This window comes from Carcharodon carcharias, chromosome 18 (assembly GCF_017639515.1).
Source record: "Carcharodon carcharias isolate sCarCar2 chromosome 18, sCarCar2.pri, whole genome shotgun sequence".
NCBI lineage: Eukaryota > Metazoa > Chordata > Chondrichthyes > Lamniformes > Lamnidae > Carcharodon > Carcharodon carcharias.
Window position 1 is genome coordinate 47,666,514 of NC_054484.1, and position 23,874 is coordinate 47,690,387.

General features: G+C 43.7%; 1 long non-coding RNA gene across 1 annotated transcript; it reads left to right on the forward strand.

Moving 5' to 3' along the window:
* The first annotated feature begins 3,044 nt into the window (after nt 1-3,044).
* On the forward strand, nt 3,045-23,012 carry LOC121290310. The gene is made up of 3 exons (XR_005945764.1): nt 3,045-3,163; nt 9,853-10,074; nt 22,528-23,012. It is a non-coding gene; the product is annotated as an uncharacterized LOC121290310 (long non-coding RNA).
* Nucleotides 23,013-23,874: the final 862 nt, after the last annotated feature.

A 23,874-nucleotide genomic window follows, 5' to 3' on the forward strand; every position in this document is an offset into this window, starting at 1 on the left:
TAAATTGCCCTGAAGAAACTTACTCATGGAAAATGTATCTAGCAGCTATTTGCAATAGAGATTAATGTAAGATGTAGCTGGCAGGATTGATACCAAGCACATGATTACTGCATTAAACTTTTGGGTCTGGCAAGCAGTGCTAAGAGCTTTCTGGCCTCCTGAGGCTGGTGCCTCGAACTCCATTTGAGTTGGGCATATTCTTTACTTTTCCAGTGTGCTTGTGTTTTTTTCCACAAGGAGAAACCTGGTGAGACTAAGCATGTAGAATTTTGCTGACATCAAGAGCTCTTCAGATGACTCTACAGTTTCAAACAATGAGGATATCAGATACTTTGGAAGTTAACAGCATATGAGAAAGGAACAGACTAAATGTTACTCGAATGGGGAAATATGTGGGACAGTTTGAGGCTTATACAATACCACGCACTCTTGTGAGCTGCAGGAGAATCCTGCTTATATTACTTAGGATTTTCTTTTTGTACTCTATTGCCTCATACAACCCTTATGAAGAGGCTAGACCCTAGTGGACCAAGTGACTATATCTTGAATTTTCTCCAGAATTTGTACTCTAGTTCTGGAATCTATGCAAGCGTCAATGAAAGAAATTGTGACAGAATTCCAATTACACTTGAATTCCTTACATCAATCTTATTTGCAGCAGAGCATTGCAATTCCTTTTAATTTCCATAATGCAATGTTAGAAGTAAGCTTACAGCCCATTATTATTTATGTGATTGCATAATTCAGCTACAGCCCACACAAACCTGCCCTGTGAAAGAAACAATATTGAACTGTAACTTGCAACAAGAACATTATTTTAATATTTGAAATATCAAGCTCTGCCAGAACAAATAGTATTTGGCTCAAAAGCAAGATTACAGAAGATGCCAAATGCTGGAATGCACCAAAGTGTGTGAAAATAAAAATTAACATTTGCTGGAGGATTGGGTAGTGTGGGTAGATGGTTGGTGGGGGTGGTCTGTTTCCAGAGTTCTGCTCGCAAATAAATATTGGGCTTTTCATCTCATTTCAAAGTTTTTCAACCCATCAGTGGAAAACAGTGATTATGATGCACATTAGCTTTTCCCTGCAAAAGACGTGGTGGAATAATCATAATCATATTATGCTATGGCAAGTGTAGTATATTGTAAGAGCTGGTTGCATTGTGACACTGCCCTCTTTTGGGAATGGTGAATAAAGTAAGTGACAACATAGTCGATTAAGTAGAACCTCCGTGTGAGTTATTTCCAGTCCAAAACAACACAGCAAAGTAGTGACAAGAATGGGATGGACCTTTTTTGCATGTTTCTTTTGAATAATCAAGGATTGGAGAACATCTGGACACATTTCTTGGAAGTCCTAAAGTTAAATTTGAGGATGGTTTGAGCAGTTTGAAAGATTGTTGCATTCATGGACAGCTCAATGAGTCAGCATGTGGTACGTAGTGTGGATGTTATTGTATTTTTGCATCACACATGTATGAACTGTGAGCAGATATGGATTTAGACTGAGTGATATATGCAATTGAATGGAAAAAATAGCACAAAAAGCATATTGGAGTCAGTGGGGGAATTCAATTCTCACAAAGAGGGCTGGAGTAATGTGAACGAGGGTTTAAAGTGAGATCTTTGGACTGTAGCACAGCTGCCCCTTGGACCTTAGCCAGTCAGTGGAATCTTTGTTTCAGTGTGCCTTCTGTATGCTCTAATTATATCCCATTGAAGCCTTGTGCTTCATTCTATATTTTCTGTACTCATGTCGTAAGCCACAGTTTATTTACCTACGATCCGCCAAACTAAGGTGGAAATTGATTAAACCAATAATGGTGCTGTCGATTGCCATACAATGCATGCATTGTGGCAGCTTCCTGGCTACCTGATATCCACCTGCATGATGCAATTGTGAAAGTGATGTGCTTCTTGCGTGTTGATGGAATGGAAGCCCTTCATAGTCATCGATCTCATAGCATGAATAAAAAGAGCCTGAATGGTCACATATGGATACCATCACCGAAGCCCTTTTGGGAAGCAGGTAACACATCCCTTCAGCTTGTTGTTATCCTGGGGGCAAGTGATTGAGTTTTGACTCTTGCGAACATAGCACCAGTGACCTGATGCATGTTATGGTGCACTGCTGCTTGGCTCATCTGGTAAACACTCCCAAAGTCAGCTTTGCAGGAGCTGACAAAGAAGTTCAGGACTTTCACCACTGGGACAGAGTGATCCAAATATTGGATAAGGTTTGGAGGCCTTACTGCAGGAAATGGCAATGAGCTGTACATCCACCTGCTTGTGTCAGTGCTTCTCCTTTGACAGCACCTTCCAAACCCGTGACTTCTACCACCTAGAAGGACAAGGGCAACAAATGCATGGGAACAGCCCACCTGCAAACTCCCCTCCAAGACCCATGCCATCCTGACTTGGCATATTACCATTCCTTCACTGGGTCAAAATCCTGGAGCTCCCTTCCTAACAGCACTGTGGGTGTACCTACACCACATGGACTGCAGCGGTTCAAGAAGACAGCTCACCCACCACCTTCTCAAGGGCAATTAGAGATGGGCAACAAATGCTGGCCCAGCCAGTGCCGCCCACATCCTGTGAATGAATAAGAAAATGATCCACCGAGTTCCTGGTCTCTGCAGGACCAAAGGGCAAGAGAAATTCTCAAAGAAAGCCCCACAACAGACCTAAAAAAATTAAAAAGAACAGAGGTACAGCAATAAATTAACCTAAATTTAATTAAAAAGATACTTCTTTCATTTTTAATACATTTTGAGAAGTTTCCTGCTGCAGCCTAGCAAGTAAGAATCCAAGTGTGCCAGGTTTACAGAGGTGCACCGTGATACATAGGCCAGAATTTTATGGGTGCACATCTGACCCGAATGGATGTGCAATAGCAGGAGGTGGAGCCGGGCGAGTGCCCTGACATCATCCCACATGCAAGCAATCTTCAGGTCAGCGGGTGCACATAGGTGTCAAAGCCCCGCCCCACTTAAGGCCATTAAAAAGGCAATTTATCTCGATTTTATGTTGCCTGTATGATTTCAGGGTTGATTTTGCGCTCGTCACATGGGCAAAACGGGCCAGCGGGCAGCCTACTTTTAATGAAACCTCATCCAAGGGCATGATGAAATGTCCGGAGTGAAACGTCATCAAAAAAGGTATCTGGGGACTGATGTTTTTTGAGTTTTGCTGTCAGGTGCTTGAAGGGGCTGTGTAGAGATAGTTTGCTGCATTTTTTTCTTGCCATTTAACCTGTTCAGGTTTGCCGCTCCCTGAGGCAAATCCGCAGCAGCTCTCCGCCTTCAGGGAGCCCACTGGAAGTGCCCACCCTCACTTTTGTCAGCACCCGCCCTCCCCTCCACCCTCCCCAGCCACCGGCAGCGCTGAGGCTTTCTCAGTACGCGTTTCATGCTGGCTGGCCGTTAATTGGCCGGCTAGTGTGAAATTGCGTTCGGGGGCCGATCACAGGTGAAAGCGTATTTTGCGTCTGCTTCTGGGCCTGTCGATCGTGTGTGGCTGATGAACGTAAGATTCAGGCCATAGTGTTAGTGGAGCAAATCAACAAAAAATGTGAGAATGGAAGCTCTTACTTCATTTACATTCTTTCTAAAGTTCATGTACCAGAGCAACATGAGCCGCCTGCTGTCTCAGTGCTTTCTGGGTGGGCTAGACTGGGAGGTGGAGTGGACAATTTAAACATGCTTCATGTCTCTCCTACAAAGAATCTGTCGCCAATTTGCCAGCCTTCTGGAAGGAGAGACAAATCACTCTCAAGTTAGCAATAAATAAATATAGAAGTTCTGCAATTGGCTCTTAGGTGTATGGGATAGTTCTTGTGTGATTCTGGAAAGGTGATTTAACTCTTGTCAAATCTGCAAGTAATTTAACAGATCCTGTTAGCCAACATAAAACTTATCTGGCTTTTGCTGGAAGGTCACAATCAGTAAATATTTTGACACCACCCAGTGTTTCGTATTGCCGTAAATCAATGTGTGCAACAGTTCCGTGCTGTACATTGTAAATCTTGATTTCCTTTTGTAATAAACTTGGAGTATAAAATAAAAATGCTGAAACATGAATCTTCTGGAGAGATAGAACAGCAGTCTTCTATTTTTCACTAAAATAAATAATTGGGTCGAGTTGCAGAAAACATTTCTCCAGAACTGAGGAAGGTGAATGTGTTTATGCCCAATTAATACTCATGGCTTCCTTCCTCATAAATAAAGGAAAGGTTAATTGTACAGATGTGTATCTTTAATCTATATATTTCATGGGTGTTCAGTTGGTTTATTCTATTCTCTGATAACATCTGAATGTGCCCAGAACTTTCATCAGGCCCAGTGCATGTGTGTTTCGCTGACCAGCTGGATTTTTATTTTCGCTGATAAAAATATGTGAGAATCTGTCAGGGAGTGTACTGAAAATTAAAGGGCAATGTGGAAATAAGCTAATTATGCATCATGCCAATGACACACATCCATATTTTGTTTTAAAAAATTGAGTAATGGAGTAGGAAAATGTTGATAAGGCTAGAGATGGGAAAACACCTTTCAATCCACCAAAGCTGAACTCTGCAATAGCCAAACTCTATGATGTTCAGTTCATGACCTGCTTTTGCACCCATTCCATCAGCAGTGATTTTACACGATATGGACCAAACAAGATACTTCTCAGTCCAAATTGCTCTAATTTACTCTTTATTCATTTGCCAGCTGTGCATAGCAGCTGGTGTGCCAGGAGTTTGAACTTTCCTTCTTGGTTCTGATTTTCCATGGTATCTGTGCAAAGGCATGTTGCTATGCTGCATTCAGGACACCCTCAAGTTGTCCCAAAATTCGTTGTCCCAAATTTGGCACCAGAGTAGGGAACAGGGGAAGCAGTGACAGTACAGTCTGCTTATTTTGGAATCTTACACAATTATTCATGAAACAAACATTGAGAAGCTGAATGTACACGTGTGCACTGCTAACATCTAGGTCAATCTTCGATTACACTGGACAACCTCCAGCACAGAGCTCACTGATCCTTCGGCCCTTGAACTGGTTCCGCTGTCTCTCCACAACTGTTTTTGAACATGAATACTGTATCCTGGGTGCTCTAAGCTTATTCCACATTGTTTAAAAGTCATCATCATCCCACCACAGCACTTCAGACTCCAATTTTGGATTCTTTAATATCCTCCCCATTTTCTATGTACAATCAGGCCATATTTCTTCTAATCTTTTCCATACATATGCAACATAAATCCCTCTGTAACCATATACATGTTCACCTTGACTGTCATTCTAGTCCGGAATCCATCACTTCTGTCTCCCAGTTGTTTTTCTCTCAGGCTCTCCTCTCCCAGCTTCCTCACCTTCCTGTCACCCAATCATGCTACCCTTAATCTCTCCTCTCCTCTCTACGCTCTCAGCAACCACCCCACCCTCCACCCCCGGCCCCTTTCCAGCTCCGACCATCATTACTCCTCTGTCTTCCTATCATCTTGCCATTATCCCAGGCTTCAATTGTCCTTGAATTAGCCCACATCTACCTTCTATGTTTCTCAGCATTCTCTGCAGGGCCTACTGAGGCACCTGCTACTGCCTCATTGCAAGCAGCAAACCCAACTGCCTTGTTTCCCTCTTTCACTGACCTTCCCATCCAGCATGTTGACTGGGCTAACCTCATTAACGTTATCCTTAACCTATACCCACCAGCCCCTTTGGTCTGTGACATCACCAACCCTTCTCTGCTTTTTTCTCTGAAATATAAATTACTTCACATGCCAGGCCTTCACTTACCTGATTGTGATGATTGTATCCACATCCTTGTTTTTATTGAAACTTGGCTCATGATTTTATGGGTCAGTACACCTTGCCCCTTACTATTTGTGTGGTGGTGTGACCCTTATCTCTAAGTCATTTCTTGGTCTGTTACCCTTTTCCTTCGATCACCTCAATTTCTTTCAATCCTTTCACTTCTCTTTTAAAATCCAAACCTCATTGAGTCCCTCTCTGTGATATCCTCCTTTCCTCAATATCAATATTTGGATGAGAGAACCAAATGTAATATTTCCAAGTTTGCTGATGACACAAAACTTGGTGGGAATGAGAGTGGTGAGCAGGATGTTAGGAGGCTTCAAGGCAATTTAGACAAGTTGAGTGAGTGGGCAAATACATGGCAGATGCAGTATAATGTGGATAAGTGTGGAGTTATCCACTTTGGTAGGAAAAACTGGACAGCAGAGTATTATTTAAATGGTGATAGATTGAGAAATGTTGATGTACAAAGGGACCTGGGTGTCTTTGTACACCAATTACTGAGAGCAAGCATGAGGGTGCAGCAAGCAGTTAAGAAGGCAAATGGTATGTTGGCCTTCATTACAAGAGTACAGGGGCAAGGATGTCTCACTGCAGCCATTCAGGGCCTTGGTGAGACCACACCTAGAGTATTGCGTGAAGTTTTGATCTCCTTAACCAAGAAAGGATATATTTGCCATAGAGGGAGTGCAGCGAAGTTTCACCAGACTGATTCCTGGGATGGCAGGATTGTCATATGAGGAAAGATTGGACCAATTAGGTCTGTATTCACTGGAGTTTAAAAGAATGTGAGGGGATCTCATTGAAACGTATAAGATTCTGACAGGGCTGGACAGACTGCCTGCAGGGATGATGTTTCCTCTGCTGGGGTCCTAGAACAAGGGGTCACAATCTCAGGATATGGGGTAGGCCATTTAGGGCTGAGATGAGGAGAAACTTCTTCACTCAGAGGGTGGAGAACCTGTGGAATCTTCTACCACTGAGGGCTGTGGAGGCCAAGTCACTGAATATCTTTAAGAAGGAAATAGATAGATAGATTTCTGGACTCTAAAGACATCAAGGAGTATGGGGAGAGAGTGGGAGAATGGCGTTGTGGATCAGCCATGATCATATTGAATGGTGGAGCAGGCTCAAATGGCCGAATGACCTACTCCTGCTTCTATTTTCTATGTTTCTATGTTTCCCTCCATCTCAGTTTCCTTTGCCCTCTTTCCTCTGAATTCTGTCCTCCCTAAACCACTCCCTTCACATAAACTTTTCTAACCATATTATGGTCACACTGTTAGCTTCCCAACTCACAAATCTCTCTATTCCCATAGTTTTGATCATTGGCATGGCCATCTCTCATCACTCGCTTGCTTCACCCACCATCTAACCCCTCCATTATTTTTTTCTAACTGTCCTTACTACAGCATCTGCCCTCAATAAAACTCTACCAAAGTTACTTACAATTGAAATTTCAACCATTTAATTAATGGCCCTCCATTTGCTGTCATACTTCTGCAACTGTCCATTTTCTCTGTCGCTCCCTCAACTTCATCTCTTGTATCCTTCTCCCAAAAAATCCTTTACTCTCTCACTCCAGTCATTTCCCTGCTTTGGCCCACATCGGAAGTCCCTCAAGTCCAAGGGGTGCAGACTTGAATGTATCTGCTGCACAACTGACTTACTATTTACCTCCTCTCCATTACAGCTCATTACTCCCGGTTCATTCTCCAGAGTAAGGATAACCTGCAGCCTCTTTTCTCTATTGCTAACCATGTCCATCTTTCCTGCAGAACCCTCTCTGCATTTCTCTTATAAAGTCCCCAGGAGCGCCCCCCCCAAAACCCCACCTCCTCAACCCACCCACCCCCTCACCCCCACACCCTGGGTTAAGCATTGGAATATCCCTAACCTAAATCATCATTGACATCCCCCGTGATGGTCATCATAATGCATTATTACTTCTTGCCCTGCTCAACCTCTCTTCAGCCTATGACATAGTTAACTATCACATCTATATGGAACTCTCCTCCACTGTCCCACTCAGTGGGGCTATCCTTGCTTGATTTCACTCTCTGTATTTGATTGTACCTGAGAATCTCCAGCAATGCTAATGGACCAACCTCACAATCTTATCTCTGGATTCCTCCGTGGATCTACCCTTGGCCTCTTCTTCTCCATCTACATGATGCCACCTGGTAAAATCAATTTGCTCCAGGTAAGCAATAAGAAGGCCGAAACCATTGTCTTCAGCTTTCCCCACAAATCCTGTGCCTCAGCATCAATTCTATTCCTTACTACTATTTCAGGTTCAAAAAGATTGTTCACAGACTCAGACTCCTCTCCAATATAAAGATTGTCTCCTTCCATATTTTTAACATTATCCGCCTTCTCCTCCACATAAGCTGCTGAAACCCTTATCCAAGCCTTTGTTGCTTAGATACTTGAGAATTCCAAAGCTTCGTGGATTGCCTCCTTTTCTCCATCCTTTGCAATCTAAGCTCATCCAAGATTCTTCTGCATGTATCACATCTCGCATCATGTCCTGATCATCCATCATCTGTGTCCTTGCTGGATTAGATTGGCTCAAAGTCATAGTCATAGTTACCTAAGTTAAAATTGGCATCCTCATGTATGAATCCATTGCTGACCCTGCCATGGCTATCTCTGAACCCTCACCCATACATATAACCACCCCCCTCTACTCACTCTCTGTCCTTCTGACTCTTGTCCTTGTGCACTCCCCTCTCCTTGCCTTCAACCATCTCTTTTGCCAAGGTTTTAGTCAATCCTCTTCTTGGCTTGGCATCCTTTTTTAAACACTTTTTCACTTTATAGGCATCGGCTCAGAATTGCTGATGTAATGATGATGAAACTATCACTGTTCGCAACTGCCCCCAACCACACATGCACAGTTCAATGTGGAATTCCAGAAGCTGTGGTCACTGATACCCTGGCCCTCCATAGGGTGCACTTTGAATTCTCTGCAGATGCAACCAGCACAGAATCAGTGATTTGACATGAACTTCAATTTTTTCGGCATTATTCTCGCTGTGCAAAACACTGACAAAGTGAAGTCTTGCTGATGAGATCTAAGTTTTTAGCAGTGTACTGAGTCATAATTATTGCTGAACAACTTCTCTTCCCCTGAAGAACTGATTTTAAAAGTCTAGAGTGTCTTCCCATCCATTCCATAATAAAAGTTCCATAGGTTTTTAAAATAATTAGTTTTTTTTTAAAGCTTGTTTCTGATTTTTCAGTTTCTACCTTATTTTCCCATCTTTATTTTGCTCTCTTTAAAATGCTTAAAGTGTGAATTAATCAGTGCTTTTTACTTCTGGCTTGCTGTCTGTGAGGAATTGTCATTCTAACTGGCTGCTCAGGCAGCTTGATGATTTCACTTTGCTGTTGCTGAATGCCATCGATGTTCAGATGGAGCCAGAATGAAACTGACATTGTGATGGAGGAAATCAATGCATTAAAGCCTGCCAAATCTTTGTGGATAACTTCCTTCAAGATTGAAAGTGAACGCCGTCCCTTAGCTGATGACCACAGGACCTGAGCCATTATCTAAATGCAAGTGGTTTTGTTGTGGTGCTCCTGTCTCCTTCTGGTCTGTAAACCTGCTTCCATTCCTGATCTCACAGATCCCCCTGTTCAGCAGTTGCCTGGTTGCTGAAACAAAGGGTTCATCTTAATTTAAATCAGAGACCATAAGGCCACCTGAAACTAAAATTCCCTATAAGGTTGTAACAGCAGTAGCCTGTCAACGACGTAGAACTTTGCTGCCCTGGTGACAATCCCCTCACTCCCTTGCCTCCAGTTGGGGCATTTCAATATTTCAGGCAGATGCTGGGGCCATTTAATATGCCCCTCAGATTAGGGACAGGGCCAGGAAGAAGGAACAATGCTGCAGTGTCTGATTGTGTAGTAAGTTGGCCCACAGTCTTAGGCTTTCGAATGTAGCATTGTCCATAATGCACTTGTTCACTCTACAATTAATTACACAAGGGAAGGCTGACTTTAAAATGTAACCCCTTACCCTCACCATTGTACACCAGGTGCCTGTGACATCCAGTATTGTTGGGTGCAAATGATGGGAATTCCATGTTTGAGCAGACATATTGTACGCCTGATGCAATTTCCAATGGAATATGCTGGTGAGTAGGCTGGTGGAATGAACAACTTTATTCCACGGAAAAGCTCAGCAGGTCTGGCAGCATCGGCGGAGAAGAAAAGAGTTGACGTTTCGAGTCCTCATGACCATTCGACAGTTTTTCCAGGTAATTCTGTTTTTGTTTTGGATTTCCAGCATCTGCAGTTTTTTGTTTTTAACTTTACTCCACGGCCTGCCCAGTGGGTACCAGCGTAATGTGAGAGAAATTTGGGACTCTTAAATTCCAGCTTGCACTGCAGTCACTGAGCTGTGACTTTAAAGTGAAACTAGCGCAGCTCACTTATACGTAGCAGTACCCAACTGAATTTTGAGCAGCCCATTTTTTTACACTGCTATTCTGTCAAACATTTATAATTCTCTGTTATCCATTTTTATTTATTTTTTCACAAATTTATATTTGTTATTTAGTACCACATTTTGGTGTACTTTAAGTAATAATCTGTATTGGCCTTATCTACACTATTTAATATATTTCATGCACTATGACAGAGTCCCTCTTCAGCTGCCTATTCTTACACTGTAAAGCTTAAGCTCCTAATATTTCATCCCCATTGCACTTGGACCCTATCTGCTCCTGGTTGATGTTTTATGTGGAATGCTTTATTCAAGTTTGCATTCATTGCACTAGATGGCAGTCTTCTCCACGCCAACAATTCGTAATGTGAAGATGTAATTCCTTTCAAGTTTAGCTCAAGGTTAATTTAATTTATGCTCTTGTCCTCAAGTTATTTTTCTATTCATTCTGACACTTTTCTCCATGAATCATAATCTATGCCGTGCTTTCTTAGAGAGGTAACAGATTTAAGTCTTTTTGTAATCTCTCTGGTGGTACCTTAGATGGGTAACAGATTTAGGCCCTGCAGCCTCTTTGTAGCTCAGTGATGACGTATGTTAAAATATATTAGTGCCTGGTGTTATGATCCTGCTAGGGCTTGCTAATGTTTAAAGAGGAAATACAAACACCCATCAATTAACCAACAGAAGTATGTCACAAGATTTTACGTTTTTCAACATAAACAGGTTAAACTGCATATCAAAAATAATTGCACAAAATAAGTACTGTTAACAATATAGCTACATATATTTTGAACTCAGTTTTACTTTTTACTTCCTCCCAGAAGTTCCTTTACCTTACAAAATATTGAAGGTTTATTCATTTTTCCTGGGGCCAACCCATAGGCCAGGATTTTGCATTTGGTTGGGATGGTGGGGGCGGGGGAGTGGAAGAGGGTTCGGGTGGGCGCGGACCCGATCGTCGCACGTGATTGGATTTGCATCGCCATTTTGCGCAGGTGGGCCAATTAAGGCCCGCCCAGCATATTTCCCGACTCCTGTGGATAGCGGGAGTGTACGAGCGACGGTGGGCGTGCACAGACCGCTGGGTCCAATGGCAACCCGGCAGTCTATTTAAAGGAAGGCCTAGCAGCCTTTTGTAGGCTGCTCACAACGGCCAGTTCCAGGCCGCAGCAGAGAGGTTCGGGTGAGCAGGCCAGGCAGGAGGGTAGGCTAATGGAGCAGGCCAGGCTGCAGAGTAGGCCAGCTGGGGGCCAATGTGCTCCTCGTTTTTTTGATGGCTGCCTTGTTGCTCTCCTCAAGGAGGTGGAAGCAGGTCAGGATCTGTTGGTGCCCCAGGATGGGAGGAGAAAGAGGCCCCCCCTACATGATGAAACATGCCTGGGAGGAGGTGGCGGAGGTGGTGAGCTCCCGCGATGTGGTGTGGTGCACCTGGATCCAGTGTCGCAAGCACTTTAACGACTTGTTGCGCTCTGACAGGGTGAGTATCATGTTGGCATTGGGCATTTAACCCAGCAAGTAGCCTTACCCTCTGCGGGCAACACCCCCAGCAAGTCTTAGTGTCGTGACTGTTTTGAATCATTAAGGGCAATTTTACTTTGCTGGGTGGGCAAACAGATAATGCCCATACTGAGGTCAGCCTGAGTGGGTCATGAGGAGATGAGTTTTCCCCAGCAGCATGTGTTGATCTTAGTCCCACATGAATTGTTTGGGGGCAACCTGGAGGAGCTGTACCCAGGTGCTGATTCAGAACTCCTGGACATGTCCTAGTCAGGGTGATGAGATGGTGGAAGGGGAGCCTCAAGGTGGCATGGAAACGAACCATCTACTGCGCTCTGCGCTCCACATGCTTGTGCCTCCTTGCTATGGGAGGAAATACCATGTGGTGCCTAATGTGATGTAGGCAGCATGTGTCCATGTTAGGGGCTGGGGATCAAGCCTAGCACCTTTGTCTGAGTGATCAGCAGCAGCGGGGTGAGGAGGCACTGGAAGCCTGATATGTCCCACTCTGGTTGGGGTTGGCCATGTGCGAACAGAGTCCATGTGCAATTTGGCCTAATGAATGTCCATCTCTCTTTCTCAGGAGAAGAATGCTCATAACGCGGCCAAACATGTGAGGACTGGAGGTGGCCAGGCACAGCTCTCCATACTAAGATGCTTCAAGCAGGAGGCCCTTGAACTGGGGAGGCGACATGCACCCAGGTCTACTGGTGTCAGTGAGGCTGGGGTGCCATGGCCAGGTATTTAATCCCAACACTGAGGTCCGCATTGTCCTCCCAACAGCCATAGCACTGAAGATTGTTAAATTAGTTATTGTTGCAACATTGCTGGGCCATTGGTTCTGGAAGGTTGAGTGCATAATAAGCTGGGGGGGCAGGGGTGAAGTTTGTCTGTGTGTGCACGCTAACTGATCCACTGTCCTTGTTCTTCCTTTCAGATTCATCAGAGCACGGCTGGGAGGAGGAGCAGCAGAGACCCCCTCTCATGTCTGAGGGACCTGAAGCCTCACCAGCGTCACACCATTTCTGCGAGGCAGGCACCAGCACAGATACTAGCACCTCGGTGGGAATTGGAACATCGGCTAGTGTCCCAGGGCACAGCGGTGAGGGTACTTCACACTTGCTGGAGGAGCTAGCAGAGACAGAGAGTGCCCGTGGTGCCAGCAGTCAGAGGACTGCAGGGGACCAGGCACATGCTCAGTCGGTGCCTGATGATGTGCCTCTGGAATCGTCTGTGACGCAGCAGCTGGAGGAAATGCGGCCAGGTGTGCAGGAGCATCTCGGGGAGATACATGAGGCTGTGCTTGGCTTGGTCTCCGTGGTGGAGGAATCCACACAGAGGCTCACCGAAGCAATGAGCCACATGTCTGAACACCAAGCGTTCTCTATGGAGAGAGTGGCGACTCTCATGGAGAGGCTACTCCAGGAGACCCGGCAGGGCTTCCTGGGGATGCGCTCTGACCAGCAAGCCCTCACCTCAGCAATGGCCTCAGACGCTCAGTGCCAGTGTGGGAGATGGTGTGGGCATCAAGTTTACCAGCTCATTGCCCATCCATCCACGGTGAGCAGGGAGGTCCGAGGCAAACTCATGTTGGTGCAGCTGCTGCCTGTTGTCTCTGCGGGCACCTCTCAGGGCGCTCCGGATGAGGGCGGCAGCTCCTCCGCCCCTCTCCCAGTGACCGTAGCGTCCGGTGAGGCTGCGACGACTGGGGAGATGCCAGCTGTGGAACTGGCAGCTCCCTCCCAGGCGGGGCCTGCACAGGCTCCACAGGCCAGAGATCGACCGCCAAGGTCATCAAGGCCACCAAGACAGCAGAGTGAGCAGGTTGCTTCAGATGCCAGTCTGAGCGATGGGGCAGCACCAAGACGAGGCACCTGGAAACGAAAGCATAAGGTACCTCAGGCACACCACAGGTTTTTCACTGGTGCTTTTGTGTTGGCCCGAGATTAGGTCCTTGTAATTTATTTTGATTGTTTACACTATTGTTTTCTATTTGGGATAACTTCTGCTTCACACATTAAATGCCAGATGTGTGACCATGGCTGAGGGTGCCTCGTTTCTTCTGCATGTATATGTTTAAGAAAAGTGTAATGATTGATTTGTTAGACATTCAGCTTTATGTACAAGGCCCTTAGGTTGTGCTGCTGACCTGGCAGATTTTGCACATAGGTGTCGAGTATCGCGGCGGCAGCCCAGGCTTGTCCTAGTGGTCCATCTGTGTTGTGCCAGCTGAAGGTTCGTTGGATTAAAGCATCCTGGGTGTCCCTGCCTCCCTGGAGTATGCCTGGGTCAGCGTCTACCCCCTCAGCATTTCCCTGTGTGTGGGCATCCTCGGACTCACTGCTGGATTCATCGTGGGCAGCTGTACCCTGGACACGGGGGTAGCCAGCAATCGCCGCGAAGCCTCTGGCTCGCTGTGTCTGACTTGCCTGGTCCCAGTGTAAGTGGATGAAGGTCACTGCACCCTGAACAGAGCTTCTGTGACCTGCTTGACACAAGTGTGGATAGCTGATTGGGAGATACCGCAAAGATCACCCACCGATCCCTGGAAGGAGACTGAGGCATAGAGGCAGAGGGCATGTGTGACCTTCAGAGCCACTGGTATGGGGTGTCTGCCCACACAGTGAGGGGAGATCTCAGGCCCAATCATCTGACAGTTCTGTTGAAGGGTCATTCGGACTCGAAACATTAACTGTTCTCCTCTCCACAGATGCTGCCAGACCTGCTGAGTTTTTCCAGGTGTTTTTGTTTTTGATCTGACAGATATATTTAACTGTCTCACAGAATCATAGAGTCACACAGTGCAGAAGAGGCCCTTCGGCCCATCGAATCTGCACCGACATGTGAGAAACACCTAACCTACCTACCTAATCCCATTTACCACCACTTGGCCCATAGCCTTGAATGTTGACATGCCAAGTGCTCATCCAGGTACTGTTTAAATGATGTGAGGCAACCCGCCTCCACCACCCTCCCAGGCAGCGCATTCCAGACTGTCACCAGCCTCTGGGTAAAAAAGTTTTTCCTCACATCCCCCCTAAACCTCCTGCCCCTCAGCTTGAATTTGTGTCCCCTCATGACTGACCCTTCAACTAAGGGGAGCAGCTGTTCATTATCCACCCCCTCATAATCTTGTACACTTCGATCAGGTCACCCCTCAGTCTTCTCTGCTCCAACGAAAATAACCCAAGTCTATCCAACCTCTCTTCATAACTTAAGTGTTTCATCCCAGGCAACATCCTGGTGAATCTCCTCTGCACCCCCTCCAGTACAATCACATCCTTCCTATAATGTGGCGACCAGAACTGCACACAGTACTCCAGCTGTGGCCTCATCAAGGTTCTATACAACTCCAACATGATCTCCCTACTTTTGTAATCTATGCCTCGATTGATAAAGGCAAGTGTCCCATATGCCTTTTTCACCACCCCACTAACATGCCCCTCCGCCTTCAGAGATCTATGGACACACACGCCAAGGTCCCTTTGTTCCTCAGAACTTCCTAGTGACATGCCATTCATTGAATACTCCCTTGTCAAATTATTCCTTCCAAAGTGTATCACCTCACACTTTTCAGGGTTAAATTCCATCTGCCACTTATCTGCCCATTTGACCATCCTGTCCAAATCTTCCTGTAGCCCAAGACACTCAACCTCACTGTTAACCACCTGGCCAATCTTTGTGTCATCCGCAAACTTACTAATCCTACCCCCCACATAGTCATCTATGTCGTTTATATAAATGACAAATAATAGGGGACCCAGCACAGATCCCTGTGGTACGCCACTGGACACTGGCTTCCAGTCTCTAAAGCATCCTTCTGTCATCACCCTCTGTCTCCTACAGCTAAGCCAATGTTGAATCCACCTTATCAAATTACTCTGGATCCCATCTGCATTTGCCTTCTTTATAAGTCTCCCATGTGGAGCCTTGTCAAAGGCTTTGTTGAAATCCATATAAACTACATCAACTGCACTACCCTAATCTACACACCTGGTCACCTCCTCAAAAAATTCAATCAAATTTGTTAGGCATGACCTCCCTCTGACAAAGCCATGTTGACTATCCCTGATCAAACCTTGCCTCTTCAAATGGAGATAGATTCTCTCCTTCAGAATTTTCTCCAATAGTTTCCCTATCACTGATGTGAGACTGGCACATCTCTACAACCCTTCTTAAATAGCGGAACCACATTAGCTGTTCTCCAGTCCCCTGGCACCTCCCGTGTGGCCAGAGAGGAATTAAAAATTTGGGTCAGAGCCCCTGCAATCTCCTCCCTTGCCTCCCTCAGCAGTCTGGGACACAAATCATCCGGACCTGGAGATTTGTCCACTTTTAAGCCTGCCAACACCTCCAATACTTTGTCACTCCCTATATCAATTTACTCAAGAACCTCGCAGTCTCTCTCCCTGAGTTCGATACCTTCATCCTCATTCCCTTGGGTGAAGAATGATGTGAAGTATTCGTTTAACACTCTACCAATGTCCTCTGGCTCCACCCAGAGATTGAATCTTGGTCCCTAATGGGTCCTACTATTTCCCTGGTTATCCTCTTCCCATTGATATACTTACAGAATATCTTGGGATTTTCCCTACTGTTACCAGCCAGAGCTTTCTCATATCCCCTCTTTGCTCTCCTAATTGCTTTCTTAAGCTCCACCCTGCACTCTCTGTACTCCATTAATGCCTCTGCTGATTTGCTTCCCTTGTACCTGCTAAAAGCCTCTCTTTTCCTTCTCATCTTATCCTGAATATCTCTGGTCAACCATGGTTCTCTGGGCTTGTTACTCCGTCCCATCACCCTAGAGGGATATGTTGAGCCTGTACCCTTCCCATTTCCTTTTTGAACGCCCCCCCCACTGCTCTTCTGTAGATTTCCCCACAAGTAGCTGTTCCCAGTCTACCCTGGCCAGATCCTGCCTTATTTTACTAAAATCTGCTGTCCCCAATCCAAAACATTCTTTTGCAACTTGTCTATTTCTTTGTCCATAACAAACTTAAACTGTACCATGTTGTGGTCACTATCACTAAAATGCTCGCCCACCATCACCTCAGCCACCTGTCCAGCTTCATTCCCCAGAATTAGGTCCAGCAATACACCGTCCCTTGTTGGACCCTCTACATATTGACCTAAAAGGTTCTCCTGTACACATTTCAAGAAATCCACTCCATCCAAGCCCTTAACACTATGTCTATCCCAATTAATGTTGGGAAAGTTGAAATCACCGAATATAATTACCCTATTGTTATTGTTTTTACACACCTCCGCAAATTGTGCACATATTTGCTCTTCAATTTCCCGCTGACTACCTGTGGGTCTATAATAAACACCTAACAATGTGGCTGTCCCTTTTTTATTCGTAAGCTCTACCCATAAAGCTTCATTCGATGCCCCCTCCAAAATATCATCTCTCCTTACTGCAGTAGCTGATTCCTTAACTAATGTTGCAATGTCTCTTCCTCTTTTACCCCCTCCTCTGCCTCACCTTAAGATTCTATATCCCGGAATGTTGAGCTACCAATCCTGCCCCTCCTTCAATCATGTCTCTGTGATGGCTACTATATCACAATTCCACATGTCAATCCTCACCCTTAACTCATCCGTTTTGCCTGTAATACTCCTGGCATTAAAGTTGAGGTCAACCAGCCTTGCCTTACACCCCTGAAACTTAATGCAGCTGTACTCCCTCTGACTTGATTGTTTTACTGTATTATGATGTGCCCCTATTCTGCTAACATTCTGTGTCCCCCCCCCCCCCCCCACCCTGCTGAATTTGTGTCAACTCCTCCCAACAGCACTAACAAACCCACCTGCAAGGATGTTAGTCCCACTCTGGTTCAGATGTAGACTGTCCCACTTGTACAGGTCCCACCTTCCCCAGAAAATGTCCCAGTGATCCAGGAATCTAAAACCCTCCCTCCTGCACCAACTCTTAAACCACGTATTCATCTGTGCTATTCTCCTATTTCTGTGCTCGCTAGCATGTGGCACCGGGAGTAATCCAGAGAGGTCTTACTTTTCAGTCTATTGCCTAACTTCCTGAATTCTTGTTGCAAGACCTATCCCTCTTTCTACCTATGCCATTGGTACCAGCATGTACCATGACTTCTGTCTTATCACCCTCCCCCTTCAGGATGCCCTGCAGCCATTCATTGACATCCCGGACCTTGGCACCAGGGAGGCAACACACCATCCTGGAGTCACGTTGACGGCCACAGTAGCTTTTTTCATGGATATACTTGTCCCAGACTGTTGCTTTTCCAGGTACCATTCACAAGCTAAACATTCTACTTTCAATACTTTATCTGAAGTTTTTAATAAACATGAGCTACTGGGAGACCAAGACAGAACCCTGGAGGAAAACTGCTGCTTACAGCTTTGGCCAGTATTTTCCGTTTCTTATCTAACTACTGAATAATCCCATTTACAATTTCATGTTAGATGTCATGAGCTTGCACCACAGCCAGAATCACATCTGAAAGATCTTATCAAAAACCTTGTGAAATAGCATCCACTTGGCCCACTGTATTTGAAAATGAATCAATAGGTTCGTTAGGCACATCCCTTCTTTAATGTATTGACTTGGATGTATTTCCTTTAGTCTCATAAGACTTAATAGACTCCAATTATTTGTCCCTGTAGACCTGTCAAGCTTTTAGATCAAGACTACTATATGTGGCACATATCTCTGACAGTTTACGCACACATAATTTGTACTGGACTTCTAATAACTGAAATATATGCAAGCGATTCTTTTTACTGTCTCATTTTATTTTTAATATTTTGCTCACAGCCAGTAACACAAATGCTTTAATGCAATGAGCACTGTAGTAACATTTCTAATGCAACATAAAAGTACAAGATTACCATTTTGTTTTACACCATTAGAAGCTGTAAAAGGCTTTCATTTATTGAAAAAGTTGACTTCAACATCTTCCTCCCCTTGTTCCACCACCAACCAGTTCAACTCTGGCAATACACAGGCTCTGTTTTCTCTGTTCAGTCTATAACCCCTTGTGTCAATCTGCATTAGCAAGATGTGGTTCAATTGAAGAGTTGTAACTAAATGATCAAGTAACTCACAGAATTTTTGAACTCTGCTACAAGAGCTACAACCTGTTGGCAGGGTTAATCCCCATTCAAAGGACCGAACTATCTTTAGTCTAATTTATTGTTAGATTTCAGAAAATTACAATAGCAACTTTAATCAACAGAACCAGTGCAATTTTTGAAGACAACAATGTAAAGCAAGTGTACAGAGGCCTGTGACTAGCTGCAAGATGCAAGAACAAAATGATTCTGAAAACATATATAATGTCAAAAAAATGCAGGCAACACACAGTAGGTTCATCAGAGTCTGAAAGACAAAAAGTAGGTTAATGCTTTGGATGGGGACCACCTGCATGGAGCTTTCGTGTTCCAAAAGGAGCCTTGGTTGGAAGCATCAACCAGTTGTTTCTCTCTCCAGGTTTTGATGGGCCTGCTGTGCATTTCCAACATATCCTGATTTGATTTCAGAAATGCAGCATTCACTTTCTCTTTTATGTTCAGAATACACACTATGATGCTTGATGTGTGACCTGGCTGAGTTTTCTTTGAAAATGTTCTTTTGAAAACAGGAATGTGTCAAGGTGGCTGCAGCAAACTCAGCTATTCCTCTCGTTGGACTGTTTGCATTCAGGGACTTGCTATTAACCTCACCAATTTAACACCACTACAGCTTGATGGGGTAGACAATACACAATGGTAACAACAAATAAACATCAGCATTGTTGCTAAAGTAAGACAGTTTTGGCATTGTTTTGCCTCATGTTGAGATTGTAATTGTGATTAATTATCAGTAAAAACTAGAGTTTGTTGATTCCTGGTCCTTGCTTTTCCCATTAAGATATTTATACCAGTCAATCTCCTGTGACTTTGTAATGGGGAGTCAAGACCAAGTACAGTATTGAAGTCAAGCAGAGGGCATTGAACCAATGCAAGTAAAGGGCAATTGAAAGCCAACAGATAGAAGGGGGAGAAGAGAGTTGGTAAGGTGGGAGAAGAGATGTGAAGGTGACAGAGGAGAGAAAAGAAAGTAGGGGAAGCAGATGGGGAAAGGGGATGAGTCGGGGGATGGGAATAATGAATGGGGAACAAGGAACAGAAGAACAAGGAGGGGAATGGAAGCTCACAGAGGAAGAAAGAGGAAAGATGAGAGGGTGGAGGGGATGAAGGAGAGGAAGGAATGAGGAAGGCTAAGGGAATGGAGACAGAAATGGAGGCAAACTATCACAGCAGAGAAATAACCTGCATTTGCACCTCATGATGACGGGGGTAGAGGTGGGGCGGGGAGAGGCAATGAGGAACTAAAACTATTCCTTTACTTTACAACTTCCTGCATGTAATATGGCACAGAGATGATGTGCAATGGGGTTACCTAACAGAAAGGAAAGGGGCTTCAGTGGAGGAAAAGCAATAAATCCAGAAATGGCAACAACAGTTTGGGGGTTTTAGTATGTTTAACTTGTTTTCAACTATTATTTTTCAACCACATGTCACTGTAGCACATTTAATAAGGAAGTTGGCAATTTATATTTCCACCTCCAGGTGTAGTTGACAAATTCTCCACCATAGGTTTTTTCATTGACAGTGGCTGACATAAGGGTTTTCAGGGAATTTTGGAATGGCATCTGGGAATCTCGTCTGCAATTTTAATACCTGACATTTCGTCGATTTAAAAGGGGGCATCAGCCCATCTAATCCCATACAGGTGCTGTTTAAACTTGCAAGACAATTGGGCTTTCATTCAGACTCAAGTGGAAGGATGCTTTTTGCACTCACTTTCCTGAGGCATTACCTCAGGTGCAGTTTTGAACAGGTCCAGAGGACACACCTGTGGTGGGAAAATTGCATCATGCCCCAGTAAGATTTAAAGCATTGATAAAAATTAAAAGGGCTCATTAGAAAAGGGAAAAAGCATTTTTAAAGCCTTTGTAAAGGCTTAATATCTATTGGCAGGAATTAGGAAGTGACAGACAAAAATGGGAAGGGAAACCAGAGTTGTAAGCACAAGTCCCATTCAAGTGACTGAGTATCCCATCAACTGAACACCTCTTTAATGGGCACTAAAAGCAAAAGTAGTATTACATGCAGTGGTTGAGAGGAGGGTGAACCTCGGTATCACTTGATGGCACCATCCCCATAGTCAGCTTGACTGCAAGAAAATACATTCAAGTTTCAGGCCACAGTTGACACTTGCTGTCACTGGGTGTGCCAATTCCATGTTGAGTGGTAGCTGCAGCTGTCTTTGCAGCAGGTATTACAAATCTGGGCCTGGTGCCCTGCTAAGCCAGACCCTGTGCAGGTAGTTTCCTACTTTCAGTATCAGGCAGCTGTACCAGGCAAGGGGAATGGAATATAAAAGTAGAAAGGTTCGGCTACAGTTGTACAGGGCATTGGCGAGACCACATCTGGAGTACTGTGTACAGTTTTGGCTTCTTTATTTAAGAAATTACATTAGAAGCAGCTCAGAGAGGGTTCACTTGTCTAGTTCCTGGCATGAAGGAATTATCTTTTCAGGAAATGTTGGCCAGGTTGGGCCTGTATCCATTGGAGTTTAGAAGATTGAGAAGTGATCACGTTGAAACATATAAGATCCTGAGGGGACTGGACAGGGTGGATACTGAAAGGATGTTTCCCCTCGTGGGAGAGACTAGAACTAGGGGACACAGTTTAAAAATAAGGGCTTTCTAATTTAAGACGGAGATGGGGACAATTTTTTCTCTCTTAGAGGGTCATTAGTAAATGGAATTCTCTTTCCCAGACAGCAGTAGAGGTGGGGCCATTGAATATGAGGCCGAGTTAGATAGATTCTTGATTGACAGGGGAGTCAAAGGTTATAGAGGGTAGGCAGAAAAGTAGAGTTGGGGTCAAAATCGGATCAGTCATGATCCTATCAAATGGTGGAGCCAGCTCCTAATTTGTATGTTCATTTGTTTAAATGTATGGTTGCTGATCAATGTGCTAAGTCTTCTTTCATTCAATGCCACCAAAAACAAGATTTACAGTGATTAGGATGCTTCTGAAAGGCCTTTAGATCTTCAATATGGTATTTAAATTTCTTAATTCAATTATGTTTTTATTCAAAGTTTTAGTGTAGAAAAACAGCTTCAAATTATCAGGCATAGACTATAGTACAAAGACGTGAGATGAGAGTTATGGGCAAATATATGTCATATTCATAACCAAATTTACTCATTCAAAGTATATTGCTGGTAAATGGCTGCCTTTTGCACTAAATGCTAGTCCTTACAGCTTATATTTATTTAAGAAATCTCACAGCACAACACAACTGAAAAATATTAATGCAAAATATTACAGTAAATCCAGAAAAATAGGCCAGAATTTGCTGCCAAAATAATGATGAGTTTAATGGTACCTTACGTTATTAATGTGCAATTTACCCTGCCACTTGTGACAGGGAAGAGATACTCCATGAATTGTGAATCGCCATTAAGTTGCTGGATAATCTGCACTGCTCTGCTGTTAGCTTTGGGAGAATGGCAGTTCACACTCAACCACTTCAAGAAATTGCTAATGAAACTCCCAGAAGGAAAACAAACCGTGGAGTCTCATTCTTACTGTTAGTAAATTTTGAGAGATTTTTAAAGTTTAAAATGTTTAAAAAAATCTCTTTTCCTTTCTGCTTTTCTTTCTCTTGTAATCCAATCACCCTTACCCTCTATTTATTTCTCTTTCTGTATCTAATTTGATTCTATTTTAGAAAACAGTGGAAATACTCAGCCAGCCAGGCAGCAGCTATGGAGAGAGAAACATTTCAGGACAATGACCTGTCGTTACAACTGGAAAACATTTCTTTTCTGCAGCAAACATTTATTTGTGAAGACAATGTCCCTTTAAAATCCTAGCATGATTCTCTACTACTACTTCTTTATATTTCTTTTTGTCTCCTTTTTTGGTTGTACAAATATGGAGAACAGTTGTGCTTTGTAAAATAGAGGATTATTATTCTTTGAACAGTTTGTTGAACAGAGTGGAAGCATTGTTTTAATGAGTTTTGTTGAAACGGGATGGGTGGGTATGAGTTATTTTGCTTTGTTTATAAACAGATGTAAGGGCCAAAGATTAACTTTAAGCAATAGGAATTTCTCATTGCAGCCAACAATTCACCAGAGTTTAAATGAAATTAGAAAATGCTGTCAGACCTGCCCAGTTTTTCCAGCATTTTCTGTTTTTATTTCAGATTTCCAGCATCTGCAGTACTTTAATTTGCTTTATTTAAATTAAATTATCTGTGCTGTAACTCTAAGAATGAGAAAAGTCAGTTCATTCTATTAAAAGCTAATTTTTCTGGTTCCTTCACTCCCATTATAACACTCGATTCCCTTCTGAAAGCATGTAATGTTTTTCCCCAGTATCTGGTTTGACACATTATTCCAAGCATTTATTCCTCTTTGAGTAAAGAAACCTTGGTGTAAAACAATTCCACACTAATTTAAATTTATGTTTTTCACTTTTGCTTTTTCTGGCTTAAAGTAATATTCTGAGCATACTCTAGCCAAGCTATTTAATATTTTATATACCTCACAGAGGTATTCCTTTACCTTTCTTTTTAGAGGATCAGTCATATTGATTGTCTCTGCACCCTCTCTAACACATGTATATGTTTTTTGCAATGTTTGCAGAATTGAACATCATACTCTAAATGTGCTGTTGCCAGCGTTTTACATAATTTGCTGAGACCTGCATGCTACTGTCTTGTTGTATATTCCATTTTTTTATTCCTTTCTTAGTTGCCTCATGTCATTGCCAAGCCATTAAAAGTGATGAGTCTACAAGTCCTTGAATAAGTCTCCCTCTGCCATTTCAATGCTTTTCATTCGATACTTACTGAGGTTAATATGTACAACATAATATTTATCAGTGGTAAAATCTTAGCAAAGTCAGTATATTAAAATTCATGTCTCCTCATTAACATAATGCTTCCACTGTGTTCAAAATGACAGGCAATATGTCAAAGACATTTGAAATCCTGATTGATAGCAGCAGATTACTCAATTCATCAAAAGCAATTCTGTCCTTTTTGGCACAATGTGCCTACAATTGTGCA